The sequence below is a fragment of the Eubalaena glacialis genome, chromosome 3, assembly GCF_028564815.1.
Source record: "Eubalaena glacialis isolate mEubGla1 chromosome 3, mEubGla1.1.hap2.+ XY, whole genome shotgun sequence".
Taxonomy (NCBI): Eukaryota; Metazoa; Chordata; class Mammalia; order Artiodactyla; family Balaenidae; genus Eubalaena; species Eubalaena glacialis.
The window spans coordinates 86,601,161-86,620,387 of NC_083718.1; the positions used below are offsets into that span (position 1 = coordinate 86,601,161).

Genomic DNA, 19,227 nt, shown 5'->3' on the forward strand with positions numbered 1-19,227 from the left:
CGGGTCGGTGGGTCGGGCGCCACTGCTGAAAGGCGGTCAGTCTTGTGGGCCGGGCCGTGGGATCTCCTGTGTGTTGGGCAGGCGGGAATGGGCAATCGGTGGCTTTTCGGAGATCGGTTTGGAAGACAGCGAGGGGAGGGCAGGGTGTTGACCGTGCCTGCGGGGTGTATGCTCATAGTTACCGGGCACGGGAGAGCCTGTGGTCACGAACGTAGTTTTCCCAGGACGAGGCTCGTCTACTGCACTCGGGACGTGCTGATGTAGGGATTTGTGCTAATGGGAGGTTGCGTTCGTGCTCTCCCCTGATACCCCTCGGTTCATGACAGACGACGTCTCTTCCGTGGTGTCTCGCTGCGCTCCGCTCCCCGGGCGCAGGGCGAGAGGCGCACCCCCAGCCAGCGCTCCACAGCTTGGGAAATCGGGTCTGCACCCGCATCTTCCCGGCTTTCCTGGTTCGTGACCAAAGTGTATGGATGGGTCGTGCTTCTTGAGCCACGCCTCCTGTCTGTTCACAAGTGCAGGACGTGCCTTCTCCTCCAGCCCGCTGCCGGCCACGCGCGTGTGTGTGCGCGTGCCGGGCCCCCGCCCACTGGGCCCCGCTCTGGTCTGGGCAGTTCCCGCAGTCTGGCCGGCAGGCATCTGCAGGAGAAAGGCCACGCGGCCGCGGTGGTGTGAAAGCGTGGGAACGTCGCCCGAAGGCCTCGCGCTCCACAGTCCCTTGGGGGCCAGATCGGAAGGAGGCACCCCTTCCAGGAACAAGGAGGCCCGAGGCCTGCCTTCGCAAGGAGGCTCCCGGAGCCGGCGCGCAGTATCCTTGCCTGGGCTAGCCAGCCCTTCTGGCCTTCCACCCAGCCTCCCCTTCCGCCTTCTCCTCTTCCACCCCAGCCGTGTTCCTGCGGAGAGTTAGCGCTCCCTCCACCCGCCCCTCAGCGCCCCTCGCCCCACCCCCCCCGCCCCAGCCCTCAGAAATGATCTAGCTGCCTCTCCGGTGCTTACGGCGGGAGTTGGATCAGTGTTTTCCTGCAACGGGAGGAGAGAACCTGCGGCGGCAGGAGGCAACCCGTTCCCTTGCTGGTTCTCTGGGCTCAGCCCATCGAGGGGCCTAGCTCAGGGGCCTGGGTCTCGCGCGGCCCGAGGAGCCGGCCAAGTTGGCGTCTCTCCCACTGCTCCTCAAGGAACAGCAGGAATGTCCTGTGGGGTCCACTCTTACCCAGAAGAGGCACCCGGGAAATCATCCAACAGAAGGCCGGGCGCTGCGCAATGGACCACTTCGGAGCAACGCTTCCGTCGGTCTGTCCTTCCCTCCTAGGGCTTTGGGGAGCGGAGAAATCATCTAGCACGACGCGCTCTTCAGCGTCCTGTCTGAGACAAAAGAGGGAAGGAGGGTGTCTTCCAAGAAGGCAGCAGCGTCGAAGCCTGTGGTCGCAGAGAGGCTTGTGGAGCACGAGCGCCCTCTCTCGACCAGGGTTATCCAGCTGCTGCGGAAAACTCACCTGGCTGAGGCCTCCTCCTCTCCCTCCTCCCCCTCCTCCCCCGCCCCTCCTCCCCCTCCTTCCCTCCTCCTCCTCCTCCCCCTCTTCCCCTCCTCCGCCTCCTCACCCTCCTCCACCTCCTCCCCGTTCGCCTTCCCCTCGTCCTCCCCCCTTCCTCTTCCCCCCCTTCCTCTTCCCCCCTTCCTCTTCTCCCCCTTCCTCTTCCCCCCTCTTTGTTTTCTTATTCTGGGGTTCCTTGAGTGCCTACCTTCCTTTGTGCCAGGGGACCTCTCACCTCCGCCGCAGGTTACACATTTCCTTGGGTAGTTCTGAGCTTCAAATAAAGAATTGTGTGTAAGAGTGCCACGAATGCTCAGTAATGGTGACCTCTTATTTTTATCAGTAACATCATCTGAATCATCAGGGTGGTCTCTTTTCTAACAAGTGCGTTTTCATTGTCGGAATATATTAATATACATTTAAACCTTACATACTTGTTGAATAATAAATTGGTTCTGCCATTTTATTATGAAAAAGAGTGTGTGGAGAATATTCTTACACATATATCCTTGGCAATTCTGTAGGACAGAGACTGTTCTTTTATCCACTCTGTAGCCAATCTGTTGATGTTAAATACCTTTTACAAAACTTTGCCAGGAATCAAACCCCCGGGGGCAAATTGCCATAGCTCGTTGCCATCTCAGCTCAAGGGCTCTGGACAACTGGCACAATATCCCAGATTAGCTGAAAAGGAGATTTTTCCACCCAGTGCTCTCTTCTCTTCTCTTTGTTTTCTTCTGTTCTTAGGTCACAGCCTCCCAATAAAATGGTTGGCAGCACCACTGTTGCTTGGGGAATGTTAATGCTTCCATTGTTCACATGCTGGTCTAGCCAATATTGTGCTTGCAGTCATGGCAGAAGAGATCTGCCATGGGTCCCACTGTGGCCCTCTTCTGGCCGTGCCTTCTTCCATTAGGCAAAGATTATATGGAACCAAGGAGACGTTCCCACAATGTGCAAAGAATCCCAGAATCACTTGCCCAAGTGTCTTTTAGTTCATGTGTAGAATTTTTGGATCTTTCTTCTTGGCATTGTCAAACTGAAGGCAAAAATCACTTGTTTATTTGTTTGTTTGTTTTTTTACTTTTGTACTCAGACCTAGAGCTTGTGGGCAGTGCAGTGTCAAGAGGCTGCTTTTAGGGAGAGCTAGTGGATGCAGCATGGACGTGTTGGAGGTGCAGAACAAAACCTGGTTCCAGCAGGCCAGTAGGCAAGCAGTGGTGGAGGGTCTCACCATGCTTCCTTTCTCTGGTGTGTCACTCCAAGAAGTCCAGGAATTCTAAATTCATCTTTGGTGATTATAAAGGTATAGTTTTCAAAGTGAGAGAATACAATCTACTTCAATTTCAATGAAGAGGGCTTTTTGTTGTTGTTTGTTTGCTCGTTTGTTTTTTAAAGCTTCATCAGTCATTTTAAAAAGCATAGACTCAAGGTAGATGGCAAGCTTGCCACTAACATTGGCAGGTGCCAGTGCAAAAGAAAGGAAAAGAGGCCTCAAAGCTGCTTACACTCTGAGGTGAATTGCCAAGATAGCTTATTTCATCTTCTGTTCAGGCACAAGGAACACAGAAGCCAAGTTTTAATCCCAGGCTAACTTGAGAAGTCTTACAGGAGGTCCTCCCTACATTAAGGTGGGACCCCAAAGTCTTAAGCCCTCAGGGGTAAGGGTCATCCGATCTAGTCCTGCCCCTTCAAATCCCAGGGCTCTTTGGACCAGGCAGCCTTGCTGCCACAAACAGTATAAAGAATAAGATAGGTTTTAAAGTTCATGAGAAATCGTGGCCATGGACTCGACCTCTAGCGGATTTAGCCTTGAGTACTAGTAGCCTGGGTAGTGTGGGAAACCATAAGACAACTTGGTGTGTTGTTTCCCAGCTGCTAACGAACCCCAGGAGCCTATCAGAGGAGACTATATTCAGAGGAAAATATATTCATCCTAGGGCTGTAGAGGTATCCACAAATAACATTTCAAGAGAAGCAATTAGCATCTAGAATTCAGTTTTAACACATAAGAATGAAATCTCATGCATCTGGAATTTTAACAACACTTCTATCAATCTTTGTGATGAAATGAAATTTATATTTTAAAGCAGGTTGAGAAAATTTAAGCATAAAACTCTCTCTCTCTGTCCTCTTGGGCCTCCTCTCTCCCCACTTTCATGTGAAAAGTGCATCTGCATTATACAATAACCAGACCTCCTCAGAGGTGTAAATGTCCCATTGACTGTAGAGATCATCCCCGCCCCACCCCCCCCCCCCCCGCCACCATTTCTTCTGACAGTAGCAATGTAACTTCTTAAAAGATATGCATTCTCAGGGTATATGCCCAGTAGTGGGATTGCTGGGTCGTATGGTAGTTCTATTTTTAGTTTTTTAAGGAACCTCCATACTGTTCTCCATAGTGGCTGTATCAATTTACATTCCCACCAACAGTGCAAGAGGGTTCCCTTTTCTCCACATCCTCTCCAGCATTTATTGTTTCTAGATTTTTTGATGATGGCCATTCTGACCGGTGTGAGATGATCTCATTGTAGTTTTGATTTGCATTTCTCTAATGATTAATGATGTTGAGCATTCTTTCATGTGCCTGTTGGCAATCTGTATATCTTCTTTGGAGAAATGTCTATTTAGGTCTTCTGCCCATTTTTGGATTGGGTTGTTTGTTTTTTTTGTTATTGAGCTGCATGAGCTGCTTGTAAATCTTGGAGATTAATCCTTTGTCAGTTGCTTCATTTGCAAATATTTTCTCCCATTCTGAGAGTTGTCTTCTGGTCTTGTTTATGGTTTCCTTTGCTGTGCAGAAGCTTTTAAGTTTCATTAGGTCCCATTTGTTTATTTGTGTTTTTATTTCCATTTCTCTAGGAGCTGGGTCAAAAAGGATCTTGCTGTGATTTATGTCACAGAGTGTTCTGCCTATGTTTTCCTCTAAGAGTTTGATAGTGTCTGGCCTTACACTTAGGTCTTTAATCCATTTTGAGTTTATTTTTGTGTATGGTGTCAGGGAGTGTTCTAATTTCATACTTTTACATGTACCTGTCCAGTTTTCCCAGCACCACTTATTGAAGAGGCTGTCTTTTCTCCACTGTATATGCTTGCCTCCTTTATCAAAGATAAGGTGACCATATGTGCGTGGGTTTATCTCTGGGCTTTCTATCCTGTTCTATTGATCTATATTTCTGTTTTTGTGCCAGTACCAAACTGTCTTGATTACTGTAGCTTTGTAATATAGTCTGAAGTCAGGGAGCCTGATTCCTCCAGCTCTATTTTTCGTTCTCAAGATTGCTTTGGCTATTCGGGGTCTCTTGTGTTTCCATACAAATTGTGAAATTTTTTGTTCTAGTTTTGTGAAAAATGCCAGTGGTAGTTTGATAGGGATTGCATTGAATCTGTAGATTGCTTTGGGTATGTACCAAAATGTTCATTGCAGCTCTATTTACAATAGCCAGGACATGGAAGCAACCTAAGTGTCCATCATCGGATGAATGGATAAAGAAGATGTGGCACATATATACAATGGAATATTACTCAGCCATAAAAAGAAATGAAATGGAGGTATTTGTAGTGAGGTGGATGGAGCTAGAGTCTGTCATACAGAGTGAAGTAAGTCAGAAAGAGAAAAACAAATACAGTATGCTAACACATATATATGGAATCTAAGGAAAAAAAAAAGAGGTCATGAAGAACCTAGTGGCAAGACGGGAATAAAGACACAGACCTACTAGATAATGGACTTGAGGATATGGGGAGGGGGAGGGGTAAGATGTGACAGGGTGAGAGAGTGGCATGGACATATATACACTACCAAATGTAAAATAGATAGCTAGTGGGAAGCAGCCACATAGCACAGGGAGATCAGCTCGGTGCTTTGTGACCACCTAGAGGGGTGGGATAGGGAGGGTGGGAGGGAGGGAGATGCAAGAGGGAAGAGATATGGGAACATATGTATATGTATAACTGATTCACTTTGTTATAAAGCAGAAACTAACACATCATTGTAAAGCAATTATACTCCAATAAAGATGTTTAAAAAATTTTTTTTAATATTAAAAAATAAATAAATAAATAAAACAGATTATCCAAGGAAAAAAAAAAAGATTAGCATTCTTTCCCAACTTCGTAAGTGGTCAAGTGACTTCCTGCTCGCTTTGTACATGCTTACCTGGACTATGTATCTTTGGTGAACTTTACGTAAAATGTCAGTATGTCATTTGGATGTATGACCTTTTGTCTCAGAAATGTACATGACTGTGCCTTCGACTTCTAACAGGCAGAACAGTTCTCAGAGCTTCTGAGAGTCTCTCTCCCAGGTTATAATCCTCAGTTTGGCTTGAATAAAATTCTCTTTTTTCTTCTTAACTTGAAGGTTAATAGAATTTTTGTCGACACTTGTATCAAAGCAGACATGAAAATGAAAATTAGAAAATATTCTGAATCAAACAAAATGGAAAATACTATGTATACACACAAGGTGCAGTTAAACCGGTCTTTAGAGGACAATACACAGATTTAAATGTAAATTATGAAAATCAGAACTGATCGCTAGTGAGCTAAATCTCCATTTCAAAAAGTTACAAAAAAGAATAACAACAACAACAACAGAAGCAGATAAGTGCAGAAATTATGTAGAAAACCAGGAATTTAAGAATTAGAAATAAATTTACAGAAGCGAAAAAGTAAGTGGTTGCCTCTTTGAAAAGACTACTAAAACTGATAAAACTGTTAAGAGGCAAGAAGGCCTCCCACACGTGTGCTTCTGAACACATGTGCAAGAAGGTTCACTGAAGCACTGCATGTACTTATAAAAACATGTAAACTACCCAATGGTCCTCTGAGGGGAAAGGATACATAAACTCTGGTTTATTCTTTCCATGGACTGTTCTACAGCTATTAAGATGAATGAACTAGTTCTATCTATCAATATGGGTAAAACTGAAAAACAAAGTTGAATGAAAAAAAATCAAGTGACAAAAGATGACATAGTATGATGGTGTTCATATAAATTCTTAAAACAAAAAAAAGATGGATATATTATATATGTCTTTAATCATTTATTGTCATATACCAAAACATGTAAAGAAATGTCACACCAGCATCAGGAGGATGGTTATTTCTAGAAGGGAAATGGGAGAATGGGGCAAAGTGCTTAAGGAGGTGGGGAGAAATTCAGCAACATCTGAAATATTTTAGTTCTTATGAAAATTCTAAACAGAACATGGGATTCTCCACGCAGGACGCACAGCCGGGTCTACAAGTGTTCTTAGAACAGAGATGAGCTATCTGGAATAAGGCCAGCAAGTGACCTGTCCATTTAAGCCACAGATGAATAACACTGCAGCCAGCCCAATGTCTACTGCCACTTCAAGTAGTGGAAGAAGTACAAGGAAGTCTATAAGCTTTGCAGCAGAATTGCAGAGCATGATGTTTTCTCTAGGTGATTCTAGGAGGCCTCTTCATGAAACAGCAGTTTCGGTAGAAGATGTAGTACACACTCAGTTAACTAACCTGTTACAGCAAGCTGCTGAAGTTTCTCAGCTTCGGGCAGCAAGGGTAATCTCTGCTGAAGATCTTCTGTTTTTGATATGCAAAGATAAGAAAAAACTTAGAAGACTGCTAAAATACATGTTTTTCCGAGACTACAAATCAAAGATTGTCAAAGGCATCGACGAGGATGATCTTCTGGAAGACAAATTGAGTGGCAGAAATAATGCGAACAAAAGACAAAAAATCACTCAAGACTTTCTCAGCTCTATTGACCAAACAGGAGAACTCTTGGCAATGTTTGCAGATGATGAAATTGATGAAGTTAAACAAGAAAGAATGGAGAGAGCAGAAAGACAAACTCAAATTATGGATTCAGCTCAATATGCAGAATTCTGTGAAAGTCGACAATTAAGTTTCTCCAAAAAAGCCTCCAAATTTTGAGACTAGTTGGACTGCAGCAGTTTGGAGATAAAGCCCAATGTTGTCGCTGTGGAAATTTTAGCATATTTAGCGTACGGAACTGTGGCACAGTTAGTGGATCTGGCTCTTCTTGTGAGTCAGGACATGGTAACCAAGGCAGGAGACCCCTTCAGCCATGCCATTTCTGCCACCTTCATTCAGTATCACAGCTCTGCTGAGGGGTCTTGCCTAAGGTCCTACCCAGACTCTCCTGAGAACACACTTCCTCCTACACCGAGCGCCCCATCATCTGGATCACAGCTCTCAGGGAGAACCGTATCAGGATCCCTAGGGAATGGGAGTGCTGGACAAGACTCAGCTAAAACCAAAGGAAAAGAAAAAAGAGCACTGCGGCCTGTGGTGTTGAGGCTCACAGCGATGCCATCCAGCCCTGCCACATCAGACAGGCCGTTCGACGCTACGGCCACAAGATTGGCCCCCTTTCCCCATTCACAAGTGCCTACCGCAGGAATGGGATGGCTTTTCTGTCCTGCTGATGTGACTGTGACTGCGACAACAGGAAAGGCAATGTTATATTAAGGTGATTTCTGTTCCCCTCCTTGGGCAAAATAAAATACAAGTTTACCTTCTCCGCAAAAAAAATAAATAAATAAAATAAAATTTTAAAAAATAATAAAAAACAGAACATGGCAAAAGGATAACATCATTTAAAATTAGGTGAGGGATGCATATTTATTTTTTGTACTTTTTGTATTTTCGAAATTTTATAAATTTTAACAAATATTTTAAAGAAATAATAGCCCAGAGTGGGAGGCGAGTGTGGGACTGACATAAGAGAGTATTTTCTTAAATACTCCCAGTACCTCTTCTTAGGCATTGCATGGCTCTTAAATGTCAGAAGAGGTCTCCAAAATCCTTGAGAGCTAAAAAAATTATCTCAAACCCCAATTTCACAGCATGTCGAAATTCTAAATAAAAAGAAATATACATAGATTTAAAAAAAAAAAGAGGAAAGAAGGAAGCCATTACTACTGAACTCATAGACATAAGGAAACGATAAATGAATATCATAAACACATATATGACAACCAATTAAAAATTTAGAGGAAATGAACATATTCCAATAATGAGTTTAGGGAAATAAAATGGACTAGTTCTACAAGCATTACATTTTTTAAATCAGAATTTTAAAATCTTCCTTCAAAGAAAGCTCCAGGACCAAAAAAAGTTCATTAGAAGAAATGACTCCAAAGCAAACAAATTCTAAAAGAATTAAAAGATGGCACATTTCTCCAACGTTTTTTTATGAGTTTATGTTGAAACCAACACCCCCCCCACAAAGGCAATGTGAAAAATATAAATTACAGACCTGTTTTATTGCTGCAATTTAAAAAAAATACTGAATCCAGCAATACATTTTTTAATTGTGAAAAATTGGTCTTATCCTGGGAAAACAGTTGATTATCATTAGAAAATAAATTAATCTAACTCACCACATTAACAACGTAGAGGAGGGAAATCATAATCACTGAAACAGAAGAGGTATTTGAAAAAATTCACCATTGATTTACCATTTAAAAAAAACCCTTTAGCATAATAGGCTAGAAGAGAACAGCCCTAATCTGCTAAGGGTAGCTTCCAAAACAAAAACAAACAAGAAACCTTCAGCAAACATTATAGTGGGTAATAAACCCCTGGCTCCCAGCCCCCCACCCCCCTTACCAATCAGGAACCCTCAGGAATCAGACAAATAGGCCTCACTCTGACCACATCTTTTCACCATTGTGATGGAGATCTTAGCCAGTGAGGAAAGGCAAGAAAAAGAAAAGGTATAAGAAGTGAAAATGAAAAATGACTACTATAATTATTTACATGGATGAAAGATGAATTACTAGAATTATTAAGAGAATTGAGTTTATTTGGTATATACAAATATTTTAAAATCAGACTGAATTGGAGGATTCAATTGGATGAAATTGAGGATTCAAGAAACAAAGGTATTAAAAACATTTTAAATGTTCAACAATTATACCACAGAGTTCAATCACATGCACTGGGGAGGGGACAGGGGAATGAAAGGTGACTCCTACCTCTACCGTAACCAAAATCATTTCAATGTGAAATGAAACCTAAAAGGATTTTAGTTGGTGTTATATAGCAGGGTATTTCCATGATCTCAGGGGTAAGCAAGGATTTTTAAAATAAGATAAAAAGACCAGTTCTTCAGTATGGAGGTTCCTTAAAAAACTAAAAATAGAATTACCATATGACCCAGCAATCCCACTACTGGGCATATACCCAGACAAAACCATAATTCAAAAAGACACATGCACCCCAGTGTTCACTGCAGCTCTATCTACAATAGCCAGGTCATGGAAGCAACCTAAATGCCCATCGACAGATGAATGGATAAAGAAGATGTGGTACATATATACAATGGAATATTACTCAGCCATAAAAAGGAACGAAATTGGGTCATTTGTAGAGACGTGGGTGGATCTAGACACTGTCATACAGAGTGAAGTAAGTCAGAAAGAGAAAAACAAATATCGTATATTAATGCATATATGTGGAACCTAGAAAAATGGTACAGATGAACCGGTTTGCAGGGCAGAAATAGAGACACAGATGTAGAGAACAAACGTATGGACACCAAGGGGGGAAAGTGGCGGGGGTGGGGTGGGGTGGGGTGGTGGTGGGATGAATTGGGAGATTGGGATTGACATACATACACTAATATGTATAATGGATAACTAATAAGAGTATATCATAAAATGTAGGAAAAAAAAAAGGACCAGTTCTTAACAAAGACAGATCAATTGGACTACATCAAGCATCTCTGTTCATCAAACCACAGACTAAAGAGTAAAAAAGACAAGTCACAACTTGAGAGAATGTCCTTGCAGTCAGCATCATCAACGGGTACTGAAGATATTTAATAAATTCTTACAAAACAAGAAGAAAAAGACCTGTAGGAAAATCACCAAGGTCTTGGGGGTGGGGATGGGGGTGGGGGAGAACCTATAAGAGAAAATCCAAATAGTTAACAAATATGTAAGGGTGCTCAAATTCATAACGAATAAGGGATATTAGAAGTGAAATCCCAATGAGGGAACATTACAGATGGCGAAGGAGAAAGAGGAGAGGGAGGGGGAGGGGAAAGGGAAGGAGAAGGAGAGGGGAAGGGAAGAGGGGGATATGGAGGGGAGGAAGTGGGGCAGGAGAAGGAGGATGAGTAGGAGGTGGAGGACACTTGCAGGTAGAAAGGTACGAACTGGCCAGCGAGGTGGTTGCTGCCATATGCTACTCCCTCACAGCCCCAGGGCTCTGGAAATCACCCATTTAGACGCGTCCTTAATGTCTTCCGCTCAGGACTGCCTTCGGCTGTTAATTCTCAGGCTGTTAATTCTCATCTTCGTACTCCTTGTGGCCAGAACCACGGCGTCATCGGACTTGCGTGTGCAGCAGGCAAAAACCAAGGAGTGAAAAGTCTGGGCCGGAAAAGGGATCAAGAGGAGAAAAACTGCACTGGCCGGGAATCGAACCCGGGTCTCCCGCATGGGAGGCGAGAATTCTACCACTGAACCACCAATGCCTCTCTCCGCGCAAGCCTCTGACGGCTCTCCAGAAAGAATCTCCAGAGCGACCGAGGGACCGGCAGCGGCGAAACAAAGAGGTTCCAAAATAGGCCTACACCGTTGTCTTTGAAAGACAGAGCTCACAGACTGACAGGCACTCGGAGCAAAGCCTTGCGAAAAAGGCCTACAAGCAGGCAACAGCATGAAGTGGGAACATTCAAATGAAAATATCAAAATATCGGCTTCGTCAGCTCACACCACAACTCTGAAAAAGGCTCTTTCTAACCGTACAACAGACCCCTGCCGAAAAAACATCGGAATTTCATCCAGATCCCTTGTTTATGACCCTATACCTGCAACTGTCGACCTCAAACTCTTACCTTAGAGAGTCTGAGAAAATAATCCAACTTCCTAGGTTAGGCAAGTGAAATTCTCATCCAGGCAAGAAATAAGAAACAGAAGAAGAATTAGACAGGAATTAGAAGAAGGAAAGGGCCAGAATCAAAAGAGAGATAACGAAGAAACACACCGTTTCTTTGTACAAGAATAGTGAGTCATTCTTGTAACCATTATAACAATAGTATGTGTCTGCTTTTTAAGGTGTTCAAAGCATTTGGAAGGATATGTGATATATCATAATTATTAAAAGATTAATTACTATTGTTTGCAACCCATGTTTGATTATATGGGAGAATCTAATCTCCCAAATGGGACTCCGTGTTGTGCTGAGTTTTAGCATTTGTGACTCTGAGATGCATGTGGGGCGTAGGCTTTGGTGTTTGGGTTATATAAGGAGCAGACTAATTTTTAGCATAGTGTCGAGGTTAACATATTGGTCCTCTGATGAAATTGAAACACAGAGAGAATTCTTTCCAAATTTTCCATGGGGAAATTACACTGAAGAAAGGAATCTGGGGGGGCTCCCCCATATGTTGGGACTTAGGAATCATTATGACTTTCTGAAAGATAGGAGCTGCAGATATGCAGTCATGCTCCTCTTGCTGAGAAGCCAAGCTAGGTGGAGGCTGAGTCATAAACTTGAACTCAACAAGGAAAACGACCATCCCCTTGACCTTGAAGAGCTTTGGCTCTATCTGCCCTCTGCCCAACACCCAAGACAAACGCCAGCTCTGGCCAACATGCTTTCATTTACCACTTACATCAACCAGATCTACATGTATTCCCACATCCCTTTCTAAACTACAAACCTGCACTTTAAACTCACAACTCCTAAATCACAAATCAATGCCCCCTATGCGTCTCAGAGTCACAAATGCTAAAACTCAACACACCAGTGAGTTCCCTGTCAGCATCACACACCACCCTCTGCCTCGACAGGTTTGGGGGGCCCCAAGCGATGGGGGGACAAAGAGAATGGCTGCATCGTCAGTGAGGAAATGAAGCCCACGGTATTTTGATGTGAAAGCCACAGCTTGATGGTATTGCCTGACTTAAGCGTCCTCTGCAAACCTTTGCTCTGGGTGTTTTTTTGTTTGTTCGTTTTTCCAGTTTGTTCTGCATGTCTACCAAAGAATCCTGTTGTTTTCAGAACTCTTTTCAAAGTTCTTCCCGAGCCTCTTCCAGAGGAGTCCTAGTCGAGCAGTACAGGTGGAAACGTTGGTGGTTCAATGGTAGAATTCTCACCTCCTATGCGGGAGAACCGGGTTTGATTCCAGGCCAATGCTTGCTTTTCTTCGGTTGCCTCTCCCCTTTTCCATGGGCAATATCCTTGGCACAGACAGGTCATTCCTTGTCCTGAATTTTACCAAGACCGGCAAACTCAGGCGTAGCAAGGTCAGAGGCCTCACTCCCCAACTTCCTTCATCTCCGCATGAATTCCTCCCCACAAACGTCCCCCTCCCTGGGCCCCTGAGGCCTCTCCCGTCACAGCTACAGTCCTTCAGCGACCTTCATTTCTTCACCCCCACTCCACGTGCGATGTAGCCCAAGGATAGGATAGGAGAAAGGATAACAGTAACAATGGTTTCAGTTTCAAGTATTCCAAACCGCAGAGATCCAGCCGACACACTTGGGGCTTCAAAAACATGCTCTCTTCACGGTATTGGAGGGCTGTAAAAAAAAAAAAAAAATCCTGTTGAGGGCAATTTGTGTCGTTCTTAGTCTCCAATAGAGGGGGCGGCGGTAAAGGGAGGAAAATGGCAAATGTGCCAATTTAGTTAATTCCCTAGAAGACTTTAAGAAATTGCCCTCAACAGGATATGTTTTTGGTTTTGTTTCTTTGATTGTTTGTATGTTTTGCAGCCCTCCGGCGGAGGTGAGAGGTCCCGTGGCACAAAGGAAGGTAGGCACTCAAGGAACCCCAGGATAGAAAACAAACAGGGGGGAAGAAGAAGGGGGGAGGAGGAGGGGAAGGCGAAGGAGGGGCGGGCGGAGCAGGGGGAGGAGGCGGAGGGGGAGGAGGCGGAGGAGGGGGAGGAGAGGGAGGAGGCGGAGGAGGGGGAGGAGGGGAAGGAGGGGGAGGAGGGGGAGGAGGAGGCCTCACCCAGGTGAGTTTTGCGCAGCAGCTGGATAACCCTGGTCGAGAGAGGGCGCTCTTGCTTCACAAGCCTCTCTGCGACCACAGGCTTAGGCTCTGCTGCCTTCTTGGAAGACACCCTCCTTCCTTCTTTTGTCTCAGGACGCTGAAGAGCGCGTCGTCCTAGATGATTTCTCCGCTCCCCAAAGCCCTAGGAGGGAAGGACAGACCGACGGAAGCGTTGCTCCGAAGTGGTCCATTGCGCAACGTCCGGCCTTCTGTTGGATGATTTCCCGGGTGCCTCTTCTGGGTAAGAGTGGACCCCACAGGATATTCCTGCTGTTCCTTGAGGAGCAGTGGGAGAGACGCCAACTTGGCCGGCTCCTCGGGCCGCGCGAGACCCAGGCCCCTGAGCTAGGCCCCTCGATGGGCTGAGCCCAGAGAACCAGCAAGGGAACGGGTTGCCTCCTGCCGCCGCAGGTTCCCTCTCCTCCCGTTGCAGGAAAACACTGATCCAACTCCCGCCGTAAGCACCGGAGAGGCAGCTAGATCATGTCTGAGGGCTGGTGGGGGGGGGGCCGGGGTGGGCAGGAGGCGCCGAGGGGCGGGTGGAGGGAGCGCTAACTCTCCGCAGGAACACAGCTGGGGTGGAAGAGGAGAAGGCGGAAGGGGAGGCTGGGTGGAAGGCCAGAAGGGCTGGCTAGCCCAGGCAAGGATACTGCGCGCCGGCTCCGGGAGCCTCCTTGCGAAGGCAGGCCTCGGGCCTCCTTGTTCCTGGAAGGGGTGCCTCCTTCCGATCTGGCCCCCAAGGGACTGTGGAGCGCGAGGCCTTCGGGCGACGTTCCCACGCTTTCGCACCACCGCGGCCGCGTGGCCTTTCTCCTGCAGATGCCTGCCGGCCAGATTGCGGGAACTGCCCAGACCAAAGCGGGGCCCAGTGGGCGGGGGCCCGGCACGCGCACACACACGCGCGTGGCCGGCAGCGGGCTGGAGGAGAAGGCACGTCCTGCACTTGTGAACAGACAGGAGGCGTGGCTCAAGAAGCACGACCCATCCATACACTTTGGTCACGAACCAGGAAAGCCGGGAAGATGCGGGTGCAGACCCGATTTCCCAAGCTGTGGAGCGCTGGCTGGGGGTGCGCCTCTCGCCCTGCGCCCGGGGAGCGGAGCGCAGCGAGACACCACGGAAGAGACGTCGTCTGTCATGAACCGAGGGGTATCAGGGGAGAGCACGAACGCAACCTCTCATTAGCACAAATCCCTACATCAGCACGTCCCGAGTGCAGTAGACGAGCCTCGTCCTGGGAAAACTACGTTCGTGACCACAGGCTCTCCCGTGCCCGGTAACTATGAGCATACACCCCGCAGGCACGGTCAACACCCTGCCCTCCCTTCGCTGTCTTCCAAACCGATCTCCGAAAAGCCACCGATCGCCCATTCCCGCCTGCCCAACACACAGGAGATCCCACGGCCCGGCCCACAAGACTGACCGCCTTTCAGCAGTGGCGCCCGACCCACCGACCCGCAGCCACTGCGCTGTCTCATCATCTACACACGCCACCTGCTGCCTCTGAGGCTCCGTCCGCAACACCTGCCACGGCTCTCGCTCTCTCTCCTGTTGCCTTACAGTAGACGCAACATTTATCCCAACAGGTCTTCGGAGTAAGCGTCCCAGGGAAAAGGGAAAACGCACCCAGTGCCAGGGAGAGTGTGCAGGGTTTAAATGCAACAGCCATTGTAGAAACTGTGGGACTTGATTGTGGTGGGTAGCATCGTTTTGCCGTAGCGGTGTTGATTTTTACTCCTACCTTCTGCTTATGGCAGCAGTGTAACAATTTTCCATTCTGCGCATACTTCACCTGCTGCCTTTGTTGGGTCAGTTAACTGATGTTAACTCCCTACACCGCTTAATCTACAAGTGGAACAACCCTCGAAGATCCGACCCATCGCTCACCTTCCTCTCAACCCTCGTGGATATCGCCTCCGGGCACCTCTGCCGAGCGCCTAATAAGCATTTCGTCCAGGGCATCTATTGATACTAACACCAAGACTCGGCTTGGCCTCTCTCGGTTATTCAGAGCTCAACATGACCTGCACCCCGGGTGGCAACGGGCGTGGGTTTGAACCCCACAGGGAGTTGAACCTCTGCAGGGCTGTGTAAACCTGAGCAAGATGCTCGGAAGCCCTCGAAAGCCACTTGTGCGGTGGAGATGAGGGGATGTGGCGATGTGCGGGTGGTGTAGGGCTGCCCTGGAGATAAGCACGACCTAGGTGCCCTGAGAATCGGCCACTCTGGTTTTCCTCGGTGCGGGGAATACCCCAGCACACAATTCAGGGGATGGAAAGCTGCCCAAAAGGTTTCCCTGATCGGGAGTCGAACCTGGGCCGCGGCGGTGAAAGCGCCGAATCCTAGCCACTGGACCACCAGGGAACTGCTGGTGGTTGGCTTTTCTTCTTGCTTCTGACAACAGTGACCTTTTCCCTTTGCTCTGGAAGGCCTTGAGCCTTCCGGAGGGGTCACCCGTCGTTCCAGAAAGCCTTAGCTAAGGCCGTTCCCTCCGTGCTTCCTCCAAAAATGGAGCCCGAACGCCCGCGGGGCCTGCCGGGTCCGCACGTCCCGAGCGAGTTGCCTCATCCCGGCCGCACCTAGCCTTGAGAACTAGCCTTGTGACGCGTCTTTGTGAGGTGGCCGCGTGTGGAGAGAAGGTCACCGGGGCCCGGGGAGCGTGCGAGGGGCCCGGTGGCCGGGAGGAGGCGGGAGGGAATGTGCCCAGGGTGAGAAGGGGCCACGCACCCGAGAGCCGGCAACTCCATTGTCCAAAAGGACTCAGGTGGATGCAGCAACGGAGACGCCTTGGATGGAAAACCCTTGTAAGCCAGGCTCCAAGGCGCTAAATTGGATTCCGGATCTAAAGCCGAGCAATCCCCGGATGGGCTTTGTCGGTTAACCCACCCCGTAGTTTCCCCAGCTCTCCGTAAAGAAAAACTTCAGTCTCCTGAGCCCTCCCTGAGTTGCAAAAAGTCTGGCCCAAGAATTAATGATTAGAGGAATGAGAACATGCAGAGACAAAGAACAGCAGTCGGGCAGGAGAACTGGTAAGAATTTTCACAATGTATCAGTCATATAGCAGAGTCACGGGACCTGTAGTTCCTCCCTGAAGGACATAGATAACACTGTTTGATGCACATTGCCAAGTTGTTTTTACAGAACTCAGATTCCCAACCAGATGGAAACTGCTGACCACAAGCACATAGACCCCCAGACCAGTTAGAGCCAGAAGATTGATGATGTTGATTCCTGAAACTTCACCTTGTTACCTCACCATCAATCAGCCAGAGAATTGTGTGGTAGCTGATCACGCACCCTGAGACCCTCTCCCTCACACTGCCTTTAAATACACTGTCCTGAGAGCCGTCCAGGATTTTGGGTCTCTTGAGCTTTAGCTGTCCGTTCTCACTGCTTGGGCACCCTGCAATAAACGCTGTAGTTTCCTTATCACAACCTGGTGTCCGTTGATTGGCTTTGCTGTGTCATGGGCGAGAGGACCCGAGTGCCGTTTGACCCCCTTACAACCTGCTGCACCTGCAGTTTTCCCGCCTTACTCCATGCCAACTCCATCCTTCTCTATACCCAGGTCAACGATCTTAGAGTTCTCTCTGATGCCACAGTTTTCCTCAGACCCCACCTCCAAGTAGTCAGGAATTCGTGTTTTCTCATCTCTCAAGTGTGTGGACATTGATCTACGCCGAGGTTTCTCAACCTCCGCAGTGTTGATATTTTGGACGGGATCATTTTTTGTGGGGGAGAGCTCCGCCTGAGGACTGAAGAATGTTTAGTGACACCCCTGGCTTCTGCTGACTGGATACCAGGGAGAAACTCTCCGTCCCCCTTCCCCCAGTCTTAACAATAAAAAATGTCTCCAGACAAGGCCTAGTGTCACAGAGGGGGCCGGGGATGAGGGTGGGAGCCCAAATCGCCCCCGTTTGAGAACCACAGATGTGCACAGTCGCTCCTGTTCCTGGCCTCTGAACTCACGCAGATGACTCTCTTGATCAGGGCACAGGGGTGGATTTCAACTTGGCCCCCTGCTCATCTAGACGTTAGGATTTAAGACTTTCATGTCTGTCGAGATCGTGGGGTTTTCTGCCATGAAGCCTCTTCTTTGGTTCCGTCCTCGAAATCAGCTTCTTTTGAGCCTGCCCAGGAGAGGCAGCCGGGAAGGAGTCTCAGTCTGCTCAGTGAGGTTCCTCTCGCCCCTTCTGGAACTTCACGCCTCTTTGGGTTCAGCCGGCAGAGAAGCTTTAGGGGCCGCTTTATTCCAGCTGCCCCGCGCATCCCCGAGGAGGAGGTGCACGGGGAAGAATAGGGTTTGACTGTGACGCCTGCCGCCTGGGGCCCGCACCTCCACCACCGCTAGTGCAGCCTTCTGGGCTCCCCGCGGTCCCACCAGCCAGGGGGCTCCGTATTGGGCCCGCCTGAGCTCTGGAGACGCCCAAGCCAGCAGGGACACCTAGGGGGAACCAGAGGCCCACTTCAGTCCTGTCCACAAGGGACCCTCAAAAGGGTCCTGACTGAGAGAGAAAGGCAGTGAATCCTCTCTTATTGGGCAGGCAGAAGAGACATGAAAGGGAAAGTGAAGAAAAATCCTATGAGGCCTCAGGATCTGGAGTTACCATGAAGTTGACCGACTCTGGAACCGCGTCCTCCCCCTGGCTGGCGAAGGCGAGTGGAGTCCCCTTGTCCAGTCCAGTCCAAGTAGACACAGCAGACAACGATGGCCCGGGTACCAGTGAGTAGGCAGTACCCAATCTTCCCACTTGGGAGTACTTGAACTTCCCTAGCCACGAATTCCGTGCATTTCCAGGATGCAACTAACTGATTTCTTTTTCTCAACTGCTTGAGAAAAGGAGGAAAGGATTTGGGGAAAGGATCAATCGATCGAGTGTGGAGCATATATGAAAACCACTGCAGTAAGGAAAGCAGCATTGTTGAGACTGTCTCATTTCTCTCTCACCCACCCCCTTAAAATTAATTGCACTTTCCCAGGTAGAGTCCCCAGGTTGGACCCATTTTACTTTTAATGCACAGTTGGTGGAGCCTAAGAGGAGTCTAGCAGGTTCACAGATGAATATTTGAAGTATGGTAGTCACTTATGTTTAAGCATGCATTCCAAAAAGCAACGAATGAATCAAGCTCACCTGCGCCTTATCTACAAAGATGGGAAAGGACAAGTACATATAAACGAATGGAAAATGTCATAAAATAGCCTTAAGTGTCTGCTCTTTGCAACGAAGTCCTTCCCTGGATATGCTCATCAATGTCTTCTCTTTCTCCAAAATCTGACATCCAGGGCCAGACCCTAAGATCGCTTTTCAGGCTCCAGCCTATTATTCCCCTCTCTGTATCTCCGCTTCTTCCTCATTTTCTTTTATTCGCACAAAACAAAACATGATAGAGCTCTCCCTCAGCCTCCAGTTTTCAACATCGCACCCAGCGAACAATTTCGCAAATTAGGTATGCTCCATGGGACTCTCTCTGCCTAGAAAGAAGAGGAAATGTTAAGCAGCACAAAGCGTTGTACTTTCCACGGTTAGGAATTACTAAAGGAAACTTTCTCTAAGACCAAAGGACTGAAAAATGAGCTAACTTCCCGCCGCCCCCTCAACACCCCCCCACGCCCCCGCCCCCGCCCCTGCATCCGAAAATCCCGACTGTTTTGAGTCTTGTAGATTTTTCT

General features: G+C 47.7%; 1 non-coding gene and 1 pseudogene across 1 annotated transcript; one reads left to right on the forward strand and one right to left on the reverse strand.

The window, feature by feature from the left end:
- The first annotated feature begins 6,770 nt into the window (after positions 1-6,770).
- LOC133088225 (transcription initiation protein SPT3 homolog) lies at positions 6,771-8,023 on the forward strand (annotated as a pseudogene).
- Positions 8,024-10,957: 2,934 nt separating this feature from the next.
- On the reverse strand, positions 10,958-11,028 carry TRNAG-CCC (transfer RNA glycine (anticodon CCC)). Its single transcript has one exon. It is a non-coding gene; the product is annotated as a tRNA-Gly (tRNA).
- Between the last annotated feature and the right edge of the window lie 8,199 nt (positions 11,029-19,227).